The 15,336-nt window shown below is 39.4% G+C and overlaps 1 protein-coding gene across 1 annotated transcript in view; it reads right to left on the bottom strand.

Moving 5' to 3' along the window:
• The window catches only part of drd2a (dopamine receptor D2a), a 58,966-nt gene that overhangs the window by 25,041 nt on the left and 18,589 nt on the right, over positions 1-15,336 (bottom strand). The gene's annotated exons all lie outside the window — the stretch shown is intronic.

Here is a 15,336-nt window from a genome sequence, read left to right as displayed (position 1 = left end):
TGAAACACAAAATATTCACAGAGCTGGTTTTAGCTGACAAATTCTTCTTTGATTCTCGGTTTTTATATTTTCATTATCACAACCTGTTTCTGTACATTTTAATGTGAATTTATAAATCAATAGCAAAATTATAAAACGATCAGTGGGAAAAAAACAGTAATGTTTTTACATAAAATTCTAGATACTGGTTCTTTTCCATTGGTTGGATATTGTGTCTTAATTTCTTTGATCTGTAAGTTAAATTATTCAGTAGGCTTCCTCAGGATTATTATCTCTTACAATATTTCTATCTTTACTAATAGAGTCTGATCATGTGTAATATGTAAGAAGAACGTGTTTCCAGTACTCCTTACTGAAAGCGTAAGCATCTTACTGCTGTTTTATAATTATGGTTGCCATGTTTATGATGCAATCATCATATGCTTCCTGCTTTTGCACTATTTGTAGGCAAGTCAGCATAAACGTCTTGACGCTGCCTGAGGAAGAGCACCGATGTTGAAACAAGAGTAGCTGCCACACAAAGCCTTTGTTCTTTGTGCCATTAAGTACCTTTATAAATATTATTAACTTATCTTACTTAATTAACCACATTCAACAGCTCCCCTCCATTTTTATATAAAATCACAAAATCAACATTCCCATATCTTGACATTTGACACAAATGTGTGGTCATTACCTGTTATGTTGTATCCATGTGTTACTTTACAACACGTGGCTACTGCAGGGTTGAAAGCCTGCTTGCCACAACATGAACGCCCTGCCCCTAGACGAAGATGATTCTCACAGTACACAGCCTCGCAGATGTCATAATGCATATCCGTACAGATTTTTCTGCAAGACATTGACAACATACTCCAAGTTATCATCATTAACGGTCAATATATAGAAAATTCAGTAATTTTACTGATTAAAATTTTCTCCTGCCATGTCTATGCACATTTCACCTCTTACCCTTTGTAATACTGCCCTCTGATGGACTTTGGTGAAAACACTCTACATACCCATACACACCCATACCAGTACTTAAACATAACAGTTACACCCTTGCTGTGCATATGAATGTATTACACAGGGAAAAAATTACCTGTGATCACATTTTAAGATTCCAGCAGGGTAGGTTTAGGGATTTTCACCAAAGAGAACAGAGGGTGGGCTGAGAGAATTTAATAATATTACCGAAACGCGTTGCTATTCTCAGAGGATGGCACTACAGAAATGGTTTTATTAAGCTCAGTAAATAAAATGAGATGGAAGGAAACATTTATTTTTTCAAAGTGGATATTTTAGCCTGACGATACACTAGGCAAAAGCTTTTAGTGGAAACATTGGGATGGATACCCTGAATCAATTTATAGACCAAAATCCATGGTGAACCTGAGCTTAGAATTTGAGAGGCCATGGCCTCAACTATTGGTGAGTCTTTGACCTGGGGAACGTGGAGAGGGGTCACCAGCGTCATTAGGAATAATCCTCTGGAGATCATATATATTGTGACCAAAGTTTATAGTCACTGGCAACTTATACCAGGACAAGCATGACTGATAATCTGATTGCTGCTGGAAAACAATGATTTTATCAGTATTGTTTGATATGGAAAATATCAGACTTTAGTATCAGCTTCAAAACAGCATTAGTGCATCCTATGCATAGCCCTTTTATATCCTCCTGTCATTACACATGTTTATACTTCCATACATGTGAGGAACTTCACTGACATAATGTATCCTCTAGCTCCTAACCTATGGACTTAACCTCTGAAAGTGGTGGCGATGGTTCAGTGTATAAGACACATGCGACACACATCAGAGGATATCATATAATTGTTATATTGACTGCATTAATTTCCTGAAGATACAACCTAATCATAACCACTACTAACCCAACCTTACCCTAACCTTAAAACAAGTCTTCACCATAAACTTTAATGATTTATGATATGGGCACTTGCGCTTTGTCCGCCACAGGAAGTCTGCACATTGTGACGGTGTAAGCAGAAACACTGCTCAATAAAATTAAGGGTACATTTAATCATCACAGTATAACATCAAGTCAAATAAACTTCAAGAATATCAATCTGTCGAGTTAGGAAGTATAAGCAATGTCACTACTGGTAGCATGAGGCGGTATCTGCAGCCCATTCAGGTTGCAGAGATAGTCCAGCACCTCCAGGATAGCACATCCACGCATTGCAAGAAGGTTTGCTGTGTCTCGCAGCACAGTCTAAATAGCATGGATGAAATACCAGGAGATGGACCATTACACAAGGAGAGATGGACAAGGCCATAAAGGGCCATCAACCCAACAGCTGACCTGATATTAGCTAGGATCTGTGCTCACAGGGCAGCACTGTGTAGCTCGATTGGCATTCACCAGAGAACACCACAATTGGCAGGTCTGTCATTGGTGCCTCATTCTCTTCACAGATGAGAGCAGGTTCACAGTGAGCACATGTGACAGACGTAAAAAATCTGGAGAAGTCATGCTGTTAGCTACCGGGATGAAATCCTCAGAGCCACTGTAAAACCTTACGCTGGTGCAGTGGGTCCTGGGTTCCTCCTGGAGCAGAGCAATGCCTCGCCTCATGTAGCTAGAGTGTGTAGGCAGTTCCTGGATGTTTAAACCCAGAAGCCACCATCATTAATGGAGAAAATGTTGAAAGTGTAGAGACGTACAAGTACTTAGGAACCATGTGTAACTACAGTGTCAAGTTTGATATAGACATAGAGTCAGTCTCTAAACAGGGACAACTAAGGATCCAAATGATGCAAGAGCTGAATTCTTTCAATGTCTCCTAGAGTATCTTATGTAGTTTTTATCATTTGTGTACTGAAAGTTGCTGCTGTTTTTATAGATTGCCTGTGAAAGACAAGAACAGCCCCAGCAGCATTATCAAAATCTGCTACAAGATTACTGGAGTCCAGACTACACAGGTCATGAGTCATTCTGACTACATTGTTTAAAGTCCTCTGGGTGGCAGCAACCCCCCCCCCCATGAATAAGGGTCCCTTGTGTCAGACTACCGTCACTGCGGCACCCTGGGATGAGAGAAGTACAATTGGTGGGAGGTGCGACGGACGCCTGTATGCCTGAAGCTCAGGAAGGACGTTTCCCGAAGAGGAGGGCAGTGTGCCCTCAAGTTCCCTAGACCTGAATCCAATTGAGAACCTTTGGGACATTGTGTTTCGGTGCATCCAGTGGCACAGATTGTCCAGGAGCTCATGGATGCCCTGATTCAAGTCTGGGAGGAGATCCCCTAGGACACCATCCATCAAACGTTGTCGGGAAAGCAAACAGCACATGGGGGCCATACACACTGCTAAGTCACATTATGAGTCCCCGTGATAAAAGTCACGCAAGTTGGATCAGCCTGTGATTTCATTTTTTTTACACTGATTTTTGGTGTGGTTTTGAATCCAGCCCTCAATCAGGTGCTGATTTTGAACTCCAATGACTGTTGTCAAATCATTTTGTTCTCATTGAATTATACAAGTGTTTCCTTAATTTTTTTGAGCAATGTACATAAATCTGCTTACACAGTCACAATGGGCAACTTGATTAACTAATACATGTTCACACCTTTTTATATACAGTCTATGGTTCACACACACGCAAACACAGGAAAGGTTACTCACCGGTAACAGTCGTTTTTCGAAGTTGCATTTCCTCCCGTGTCAGACTCTGTCAACAAACACAAAAGTTCCAAGTTATAGGCTATAGTCTAAATCACTTACACTGGCAACAATTTTTGGAGGTGACCGTTTGGAGGCTACGTTATACCGAAAACAACACTTCAAGCTTGTAGTCCTGGGTAAAATGCAATGACACCCTGACCTTTATCAACATAGCCTAATTCACTATATGGAAAAACACAATGGGTATATAAAAACACATAGGCTATAGATAGGCTACATAACATATTGCCATTGTCAGTGTTGATTTCCACCATAATACCAGGATCCCTTTAGGCTATAGCCTATGTCAGGTGTCAAAATTATAGGCACCTGCATGTCAATCCAACCCTTCAAAACACCACCCTTTGATCATGCCACCTACTCCATTCCCATGTCACTTTGCCACAATAAAGCCTGAGGTAAAATGTTGAATAATTGCCTTTGTAATGTGCTGCAATAGCATCGCAAGGCACACGCATTAGGCGCCAAACAATGTCTGAGGGTTTTTCCAATTTCAACAGAAGGCGAAAAAAAGAGAAGACATCTGCATGTAATGATACAATAAAGAAAATAACTACACGTCCTAATTTCTTTCTACGAATTTGACATGCGCTGTGCAGAATGCAGACTGAAAGAAAAGTTCATTTCCAGCGCACAGAAGCAGCAAAAGTATTTAGTCTCACACACACACACACACACACACACACACAAACACACACACACACACACACATTCCCCAGCTACTTACCCTAACATTTACCATAACAACTACATACCTAACCTTAGCCCTACACCTAACCTTAACGTAATTCTAACCTGAATCCTAAAACCAAGTCTTGACCCCCAATAGCCCCCTAATCTTGTGGGGTCCAGCATTCTGGTCCCTAAAAAACTGGGACCCCACAAGTAGCCTACAGTGTAATCCTGGTTTTTGGACCCCACGACTATAGTAAAACAAGCAAACTGAGCTGCAGCGAACACTACTTTATAAAGCATCCCAGCCAGGACGAGAAAAATTGCATCACATAAAACAATAGGCTATCAGTTGTAAGAGGGGCTACCCAATGAGTGACCCTGCGCCAGGAGCTCAGACAATCAAGGAAAATTACTCAGCCTTACTTACCACAGACAGTGGTGAAGCCGCAAGCCAGCCAAGCTGAAAGGATGTAACAAGAAGCATGATTATATTGTTTTCAAACAGTCTCTTAAACAACTCAAAATCCAGCTGAAAAAGCATACCCAACCCGAGAGCCCACAGCGGTACCATCTGGGAGTCTTTTTTGGAGAATCTAACAGACAGCAGCACCAGAGTATGAGATGCAACAAGATGCAAACAGATAGGCCCATGATTAAATAGCACCAATTAGCCACTCCTCCCACGTGATATCACCTACAAATATGACACTTAAAAAAGCTCAGTAACAGTCGCATTAAACCTGTCACATCCGGACATTCCAGTGAGTGTATTCACACCAACAAATAGCCTTCACAGAAATATGCTTTTATTCGCTTTATAAAAGTATAATAGCCTATGTTAATAAAAAGATGCAACATACTGTTACAGGTTACAGAAAATACGTGAAATGTATATTTAATAATTGATTGATAATACCACTTTACCACTGAGGTGTTGAAACGTTTTGTCCACTCATGTGGAATATACTTCAGCAGGATTTAAAGTCGGAATACATGATTTTTTCCCCCACCACCCTGTGGAGATAAAGTTTGAATACAAAGCCATATGTTGTTTCGACACTGGAGCTTACGCGGGTGTCTGCGTCGTCCCTCAGAAAATTCTGGGCATTAAACACCTCATTTCCTGCATTCAGGCGATTTTTTCCCTGTACCCATATCTGCCTTTTTGCATCAATTCATGGTGGAAAAATCTTTAAGCCTATGTGTAAAGATATCTATTTTTTGTATCTATTTGTGTAAAGAGAAGCACACAATTCCCGATGGCAGGAGACAATTCAAAATATAATGGAATAAAATGCAGTAGGCTCTCAGGCATTCCCGTATTGCTTTCAAATATCACTTAATATAATCCCTTCTGAGTCAACATGGTTAGCATGATACTGTATTCCCTCCTCGTTTGTGTCTTATGTTTTGGGAATTAACTTACGTGGTACAATGAGAACCAGACAGAGCAAAGGTGTCCAAGCCAGGGGTACGCAGAGCCAGCTACCCAGAGATAGGCTACAGCCGGAGGAAAGACTCCACACTGCAATCCAAACCTTTAAGAATAAATAACTGCATACTGCCAGGACATGTCAAACCATGGACATATGACTGGAAGCAACATCTTTCTTTATGACTTTATTCCTGAAAATGTACAATGTTGTCTCAGTAATTATGACTTTGACTAACTTGCGGTTGTGTCAAATATAGGCCTATTGCCCGAGAACAGTTGTTGTATTTATTATTTTTTTCAAATCAAAATTATTGCTAGAGAAAATTCAGAGGTCGATGTTGGTAGGGACTACCATTCCTACTAATTTTTACATTCTTGGTTGAATGACGGAAAAAAGGGAGGATTCATCTGGTGAAAAGTGACACCATGATGTTCATGCTGCTCATTTATCTTTTATTTTTTTTCAGTGGATGACATAGCCTAGGCCTACTTATTTTATATTCTGACGTTCAAGTTTCGTAAGTGCATGCCTTTAGGTCTATGTGTCTGGTGACTGTGTCGAATTCCTTACTTGTCTTTAACCGTGACTTTTTTTTTACCAGCACAGATGTGTCTCACCACAACCTCAGCTGGCATCCTGACTGCTTCTTGACTGATTGACTGATTGCTGACTGTTTATCGTCGGAGCTTCCTGCTGACTCTTCATTTGATCTCCTATATAATGTCTGCCTCATTAGTTTTGGGGTTTTTTAATCTGTAAGGACTAACTATAAGCCAATCGGTTAAATAAATGTAGTGTAGCAAAAAGTACAATTTTAAAAAAAGAAGTATAAAGTAGCTTGAAATTAAGATATTCAAGTAAAGTACAAGCTGCGATGGACTGGCGGCCTGTCCAGGGTGTACCCCGCCTTTCGCCCGATGCCAGCTGGGATAGGCTCCAGCCCCCCGCGACCCGGTACGCAGGATAGGCGGTTGACGATGGATGGATGGATGGATGGAAGTAAAGTACAAGTAGGCCTACCTATTTAAGTAAATGTACTTAGTAAGCCTACTTAACAGGACAAAATCACAGCGGGCTTAAACAACGCCTGGATGTCAATCACACCAATAGGAGAGATAGGCCTATGTTCTCTGTGACAAAGCTTTTAAGTGTGATTGTACACTTCTGTCTCAATAAATGTATGTTTCACGTTAGCTCTATAACATTTTGTGTTATGGCTTTATAGATCTGCTCCCCTTCTTCAGTAAGAGGTTGCAGGGGAAAAACGTGGCGAGAAAGAAATTACCTGGCATGAGACATTCTGCCCCCACGCCCCCCGCAAAAAGGCGGAAAAAAAAAAGTTAAATCATGGGTTGTCATATATCCCCCTTGATTATGTGGCTCACAGTACAATTTTCGCTCATGTAGGCCTCCTCAGTGCGTTTCATGTAATATTTTGTCCTGCTGGTTTGTTTGGGAAAATCCTTATCAGCAAGGATCTGCTGAACCAGGCTGGGACACAACAAAACAACTGAATGCAGTTCTTACCCGGCAGCAGGATGTACTGTTCAGTTGAAAAATGTCTCTGAGGTAAATGAACGATTAGTTGAAAACGAATTGATAGCTGTTGTTAATTATTTTATGGCTCTGCATTAACATTCATAACAGTGAAAGCGAGGAGGTGTTTCTCCACAATAATTAATGAATGGGACATAGAAACGTCGTTTTAATATAACTGGAAACAGGATAGTATAGTTCTGCTTAACTTTAAAATGAGATATTGGTTTAAAAGTACTTAGAATATATCAGCGTCTGAAGGACAAAGTGGGATTGAAACGTGTCGACCTTTTTAACTATTAACTAATATAACTAATTCAACTTGATTTATTTAAGTTCTTACGAAAATGTAATTACATAGTTTACCATTACAAAATACAGATGTAGCCTATAAAATAAGAGGTCATCTTTTGGAACAAAGCTCAGGTATAAATTGAGTGAAACATTTGTTGTAACAAGAGAGACAGGGACATTTTTGCACATGAGGAAGGAAGACGTGGGTATTCGCAGTGTGGAGGCGTTTTCCCACACAAATGTAGGAGTGGAAAATGAAAAATAAAAAAATTTAATATAAGTGTAAGCAGGATAGTTTAGTTTTGCATAGATATATAAATAACAAATATATAGCCTAACATAGTCGATTTTGTATCATAACCTGCCCTTGTGTCAAGGAACGTCTGAAGAACAAAGTGGGAATCTGATTTAACTGATCTTTAAACCAAAGCTTTTAGTACGCCTTACTCTATTAAAACTATTTAGGCTAGTTATACCGTAATTAGTCCTAGGCTACCTATAATTTACCATTACTAGGCTAAATAAAATATGTATTAGGGAGCACATAGATATAAAATAGGAGGTCCTCTTTGGAATCAAGGCTCGAGTATAAAATCAATGGAACATTGTTAGAACAATAGATTTGTATTTGATTCTCGCGTGCCAGTGGGAAATGCAACTCAGCTAAACACCCACTCATTACAGCAAGACCTGGGTTGTAGCCTAGTACCAGGAGCGCCATGAAGACAGCATTTATCCATTACTGTTTCGCTCTCCTGATTTCATCATATTGGCTTGGTGACTCAGGACTCCTGTAGTCCAAAAGGAAAACCACAGTGAGGTCTATATTTAGCCACTCAGACGACTTAGAGAAGAAATTATGTTTTAAACTTTCAAATCGACTTTGTTAGATTTTATTTTGATTTAGAAATGTCTTATATTTCCTTACTATTCGTCAAACGAAGAGAACACACCGTCAGGTAGAAGTCTTTGAATGAACCAATCAACCAGTTAGTCCTAAAGTTGCTCGACGTCCTCCCGGATCCATATTCTTTATATATGTAAGATTTTCTATAATTTAGTCATTCTGAAGGTCTATACTGTGATTTAAGTTGGTCTATTATTAATATAGGGTCATATGTACAGATATCATCCAGAGATATTGTCATAGTCAGGATTGACATCAGTTTGCCATATTGTTAAAAGGCCATCACCTCTGTCTATAGTGATCCATGTACAAAAGGTTTTCTCTTGGATACTCCTATGGTTGATAAAACATGGCAAAGTGCCCCTCTAGGTTGAATGGCATCATCTCCTCACATTACAGTGGACCAGCCAGCCAACCTGTTTTAGGGGATAGTGGTGAACTGCATAATCCACTATAAAAGTCATTTAAACAAAAATTATCCAGTAGTTTCAGAATATTTGGCAGAAATTGACAGAATTATTGTTTTGAGCTGTTTAACTCAGATCATAAGACTTCAAATGAAGAGTCATCATATCCTGATGTCAGCTTTCCAATGCTGCCCTCTTGCTCACACTTTCAGACCAGATGTCTCATACCTGTCAAGCTGCCATTTATTTGGGAAAAACAAAATCACAGTAATAAAAGAAAAACTTATCAAAGATTGCCTGATAGATTAGTGAAGTCTGGTAAAGAAAGAAATGCTTTATCAGAGGCGGCCTCTCCTATATGCTAACTGAGCCTGCTTGGGGCCCCACAACCGACAGGGGGGGGGGGGGGGGGGGGGGGGGGGGGGGGGGCGCAAACTCATGCATTATTTGCTGAATTGACTGATCGTATGAGTTTGCAACCCCAAGTTATGCCTCTTTCACAACTTGGTATTGGTGCTATATGTAATACTAGCTACTGACAACGATCATCATGTTGTTAGTTTAATTCAAAACGGGCAAACATGAGCCACAGCCTGTTTGTCCTTACTAAGCTAAATCAGTAACTTCTAGGTAAAAACCCCATAGTCTGCCCCTGATCTACATTAATTTACACTAAGTATTATTTTCTGTAGCTGGGACTGACACCAGCCCCCACACAAGACTGGCCCTATAAATAATCATGATCTTGGGGCCCCTGTCACACAATGAACTGGCAACATGAAGGGCCATGAAAAGAACACTGTGTGCAAATAAATGATTGAAAAGGTTCAATCAGCAATATTTTAAAATCAGGGACCCCTGCAAACCAAGTCAGTCCTTACTTGGTCAGACAGATGTTGTCACCACTGAGCAGGATCATTTGGTGGGAGTGAAGCAAATTTCCCAGAGATAGAATACGTCAACTGAGTCATCTCCAGCTGCTGTGTAGGACAATTGTAATATCATATCATACATACAACACGCAAAACATACAGAGTTGATAAAACAAGATACATCACAAGTTAAGTACAAGACAACAAAACAGTGAATTGTGATTTAGTTTAGTTTATCACTTTATCTAACAGGCAGGACTGTACAGAGACCTCTGCTCAAAATATTAAAGGGGAACATGGAATCAGGATTTAAATAGGGCTGTTCTCAAAATATCGATACAGAAATATATTGTCATGTATTCCTTGCTGATATGCATATACAAATGCTTCTGTATCGATACATCAGCAAATGCTGTGATGCAGTTTTGTAAATGAAACACAGGAAATTTCCAGCTCTAGCTTTAAAATACTGTGGCTGACATAACTTAGGGAACAGTTGCTGGTGAAGGGTTGCTGAGGATGTTACTGCAGCTGCTGCTGCAGTTGCTGCTGATACTATTGGGGGTGATCTGTGACTAGAGATATTAAAACAAACATATATTAGCTGATTAAACATTAACATTAACAGGGATGAGGGTGGCCATGGCAGGGGAAATAGTGAGACAAATAAATTTATAGACAGAGGTGTGCGTGTCTGTGTGTTGTTTGCTTGTGTGTCTACAGTATGCAACATTGTGATAATGATTTCATATATTGTATTGTGAATCTGAGATATATTTGGATTTTTACTGACTATATGTCTAATCATAAATCTATATAAATAAACTAGCATTAATCTTTCACATTAACATTTCATGTCTTTGTGGCCATTTCTTATTCACTCTTAACTTTGATGTCAGGAATACTGTGGACTCTTTCCGCTTCCTTGGCACCATCATCTCTAATTTCTCTGAAAACCACTGTTTTCAGAGAAATTAGCAGAAAGAGTCCACAGTGGTGACTGGGGAGTCACACAGGATGATGGGGGAGGGTGGGGCTGTGCTCTTTCTAAAGTCCATTAGATGGTCAATCTCCCACATGTAGGCGGACTCATCCCCACCAGAAATGAGCCCAATGAGGGTGGTGTCATCAGCAAACTTCAGGATCTTGACTGCCATCTCTGAGGAGGAGGGGGAGGAAGTAGTGGACTGGGGCTGAAGCTGAGCAGAGGGGTCACAGGGGATGGTGTCCGATTGACTCTCAAAGTGGCAGTAGAACTGGTTCAGCTCACAACAGAAGATAATGCTCATGATGCTCTGACTAGGGCTGTGTTCGGAATTGAATACTAAGATAATTCATAATAATCTACCAGAAATGTGTAGTATTTTTTCTATTTTATGTATGATGTTTCTAGATAAATATTTCAGCTGCATTAATGTGTATATTGCATTTTACTGCAGTAGATGTTTATGGTTGAGCTCATTTTTACTACTTTATATACTGTTGGGTAGTTTAATCTGCATCCATGCATCATATGGCTGTGCTGTGAGAACCATCTATCTCTAAAAAGTCAACTTTTCATGACCTCAGAAAAACTGCCCTGTTTTCAGCTTTGTGACGATGCATTTTCCAGCTAGACCAAAGGGTGTTTGAATAGTTTATTTAGCTCAAGAATGAGAACTGTCATATAACATAGAAAGGAACACTTCAGTGTATCACAGACATTCAGAATCACCTCATCAGGAAATACATGGCTTTCACTTGACAGGGAGGGAATCAAAAAAGGTAACTAAAGAGCTGTCATACAAATGTAGTGGAGTAAAAAGTACCATATGTACCTCTGAGATGCAGTGGAATAGATTTCTAAAGTTGCATAAAAGTACTTAAGTACTTGAGCAACAGTAGGCTAATAATCTGGGCCTACAGTTGTTTACATTTCATGTGACAATTTACTTAAATGCTTGGTTAAAGTTAAAACAGTGGTTTTCAGAGAAATTATCTTATATTTAAGTGTTATAAATAAATATTAAAATAGTTTCTCTGTTTCAGGATGGTGAGAGCGACCAGCCATTCATGTAACCAGGGACCAAAATAGATTTGTTGAAGATTTTTTTTTTATTAAGTCGGTGCTGAAAATAACATGGGAACGCAGTCAAACAATATTATACTTATTGTTATTTCAATCATTCTCAAGAAAACCAACAAAAAATTCCCAACTCCAGTATAGGTTACTGATAAAGGATATAATTTAGGAAGCCTGTGTGAGAATGTGGAATACTTCCCATCTCTGCTTTTCATCAGCAGTGCTGCCATTCTTGGTAGGAGACTATAGAGTAAGCGTGCGATCTTGGTAGCCTGTGTCGAAGATAAAATTCAGGACTGGGCCAGATGAAAAAGTCTATTTTCCAACATTTTTATTCTCTGCAAAAATAGACAATTTTAGACAAAAATAGACAATAATTGAATTACAAAACATTCACTGGAGATGGTCAGAGATCGATGCATTAAAGTTCCATTCTTTTACAAGAACAAAGACCCGAGGTGACATGCTGGCATGCAACAACTGACTTTCAACTTCTCTGCACTGCCTTTTTTACCTCTGTTTGACCTCCTTTCTTTCACCTGTCTTTTCCTCAAACATAATGGTATTTCTCTTTGGAATGGTGTTTTATTGCCCTGATGTCTGTTGTCACATCTCAATCTGATTTCACCATTGTTTCACACTTAATCAATTCCCTTGACATTTTTAATATTGATCACGCTATCTGTACTCCTAATTATCCTTGACACGTTTTATTGCTAGCCACGCCATCCCAGTGCAGATACAATCAAACATACCCCAACAACACCTGGATAAGAGGAAAGTCCCAGTGGGTTGGTGAACAAACACACCTGTCCTTTAGTTGAACCCTAGCAGTCTGGCGGCAGAGAGAAGAGGCACAAAGCTTTAGGCCTATGAACTACATGTCCTAATTACAGCAGCTTGTAGGGACTTTTTCTGTGATTACACTTATACTAGTTACACATATTAACATATTAATGTATAGTTCACACAGAATATACTGAACAGCAAATTAATACACAACACCTGTTTCATCTGGGTCTTGATAATGTAGGCTGCAACTTGAATATACTTCTTGGTAGGCTATTTGAAAATGTCAGTGACAACATTTATATTGCTTTATCATAGAGTCAGATCAAATAATGGTGGTAAGAACTTGCATGTGGCCAGATTCATTGTGCAGGGCATTGAGTGCCGGAGATTCATTACAGGGGAATGTGTCCATAACCAGAGAATTGAGCATCTTTGGAGGGATGTGTTTTGCATATACATTTTACACCACATTTCACTCTTTTGAGGATTCATAGCTTCTGGATCCATGGATCCCTGGATGACATTGACAGACTTTCACTGCACATAGTTGTTTTCCTTAGATTCCAAAAAGCTAGAGCAGTTAAGGGAGGCCTGGAACACCCATAATTTGCATGCTTAAAATAACAAATATTTACACAAGGCATTCTCTCAAATATGGTCGAGGAAAGTATAGCAATCACCTGTGTGTTCGGGGAAATCTCTACAGACCACACAACTTGGAGGAATTCACATTCCATTCATTTAGCTGATGCTTGATAATGTTGGCTGCACATGGTCATAATTTGCAGAGTTTTTGTCAACTTTAGTCCTTAAATCCTAATGTCTCATTAAAAAAACTGTCACGCTGTCACGCCTCGTTAAGTCAGAGCATCAAACAGATAAACATCGTTGTGAGCAAGTTAACCAATTTATCATGTAATTTACTTAGAACTTACAGTAGGTATGTCTCTCTGTGTCTGATGGTCGGTTTGTCTTTCTAGTTTAGTTCTTTCTTCCTGCTTTGACTTTAGCAGAGGAAAAGCATTGCTTTGAAACACACAGTCTTTATCGCCGTCTAGTGGCCGAATTGTAGTAGTTATACAGATATGCCATTTATCAAATGAAAAGTCTGCTCAAAAGAAATCATTCATCACTGCGTATTCACTGTATTTATCAATATTTCAATGTTATGGAAGCTTTATGTAATTTGTAATGTGGTTGTATGGACATAAATAGTGTTTTGAAGAAAACTCAACATATAAACAGTAAATATGTCCAAAACACAGCCATTCGTATATTCGCCATGGGTATATTTTTTAGAATTGTATAACAACTGTTGCATTATAATCTGCAGGATGGTGGTTTCAATGTTGATATTGCTATTAAAATATAGATTTTATAGCAGGCAAGGATGAAAGTATATTTTCCTTTATTGCATCTCCATTTCCTCTGTAATGGCAAAATTAGTTAATTTGGATTCATATTCCTTAGCTTCTGACCTATCAAAGGTGACCAGAATTATGCATCTAGGCCTAATGGTTGAGGAGTTATTTCTGATTGGGTATGTTATTTTAGGCGTTTTTCATAGAAATAGGTGGTAGTTTCTCACAGGATAAGCAATAATAATAGCAGCAGACATTATGTATCACTCTGAGGTACATCTAGTCTATTTAGTCTATTTAAGTCTAAATAAGAGGCAATCAACTGCACCATACTGTATACTACAGCTTAAGAATTTACTACTTTTTCCCTGAATGAGCTAACATTACAGCAGATTCTTCATTAGGGAAATTACATCCATCCATCCATCGTCAACCGCTTATCCTGCGTACAGGGTCGCGGGGGGCTGGAGCCAATCCCAGCTGAAATTACATGTATTTAAATTAATATTTTCTGATAGATACCTTGTCATTTTTTAGTTTGTGCAAAATGTCTTCAGTTCCAATTCAATTCCACGGTCTTGCAGAAATTGCAGTAAGGGGTCATCCTGCCCTTCCATTTTAGGAATCTGTAAAAGAACAAACGTCATCAGACAAAAATACAAGAAAAGTTGACTGAACTAATTGTTCATAACCACAACTGGTTGATACAAGCTAGTTATCAGAAACAAGTGTTCAGAAGTTTAGGAATTTTCACCACTTAGTTTTCCTCCATCTATATCAGGTCATTTTCAGGAAAGCAAGCTTTGCTCCCCTTATTAAGGGGAGCATGCTTTATTGACATTAATCTCTATATTTCACTATCATCATGGATCATGCTGAGCGTCATACATTCAGCCAGAGGGAACGCTCACTGACCGTCCGCAGCGGGCCAGTCGCGCCACGACTCCTGTCCCTGGTCTGCCCCACTCCATCGCCGGTACAGCCGGGATTGTGTCGCTAGTACCGCCAACGCGCTGTGAACGGTTTGTGATCATTCCCTCTGGCTACATGAATATTAGGCCTACGTATGATCCATGCGTTACTGCAGTTGGGGGCTCTCCACAGTGCTACGCAACTTTCTAATCTAAATTATCGCTGACGTAATTGCTGACGTAATCTGCACTCTGCGCATGCGTTGGCGTCTGTAGCCACCTGTCGGAAGCTCCGTCTTAAACCGGACTCTTATCCAGTTTTAATCCACTCTTTTTCGTTACATTTTTTATATCCTTTTTATTTAACTTAAGTTTTTAACTTAAGTTTTAC

Source organism: Micropterus dolomieu, linkage group LG17, assembly GCF_021292245.1.
Source record: "Micropterus dolomieu isolate WLL.071019.BEF.003 ecotype Adirondacks linkage group LG17, ASM2129224v1, whole genome shotgun sequence".
Classification (NCBI taxonomy): domain Eukaryota; kingdom Metazoa; phylum Chordata; class Actinopteri; order Centrarchiformes; family Centrarchidae; genus Micropterus; species Micropterus dolomieu.
Note: the sequence above shows the minus strand (reverse complement) of the source record. Positions and strands in the feature narration are given on the sequence as shown.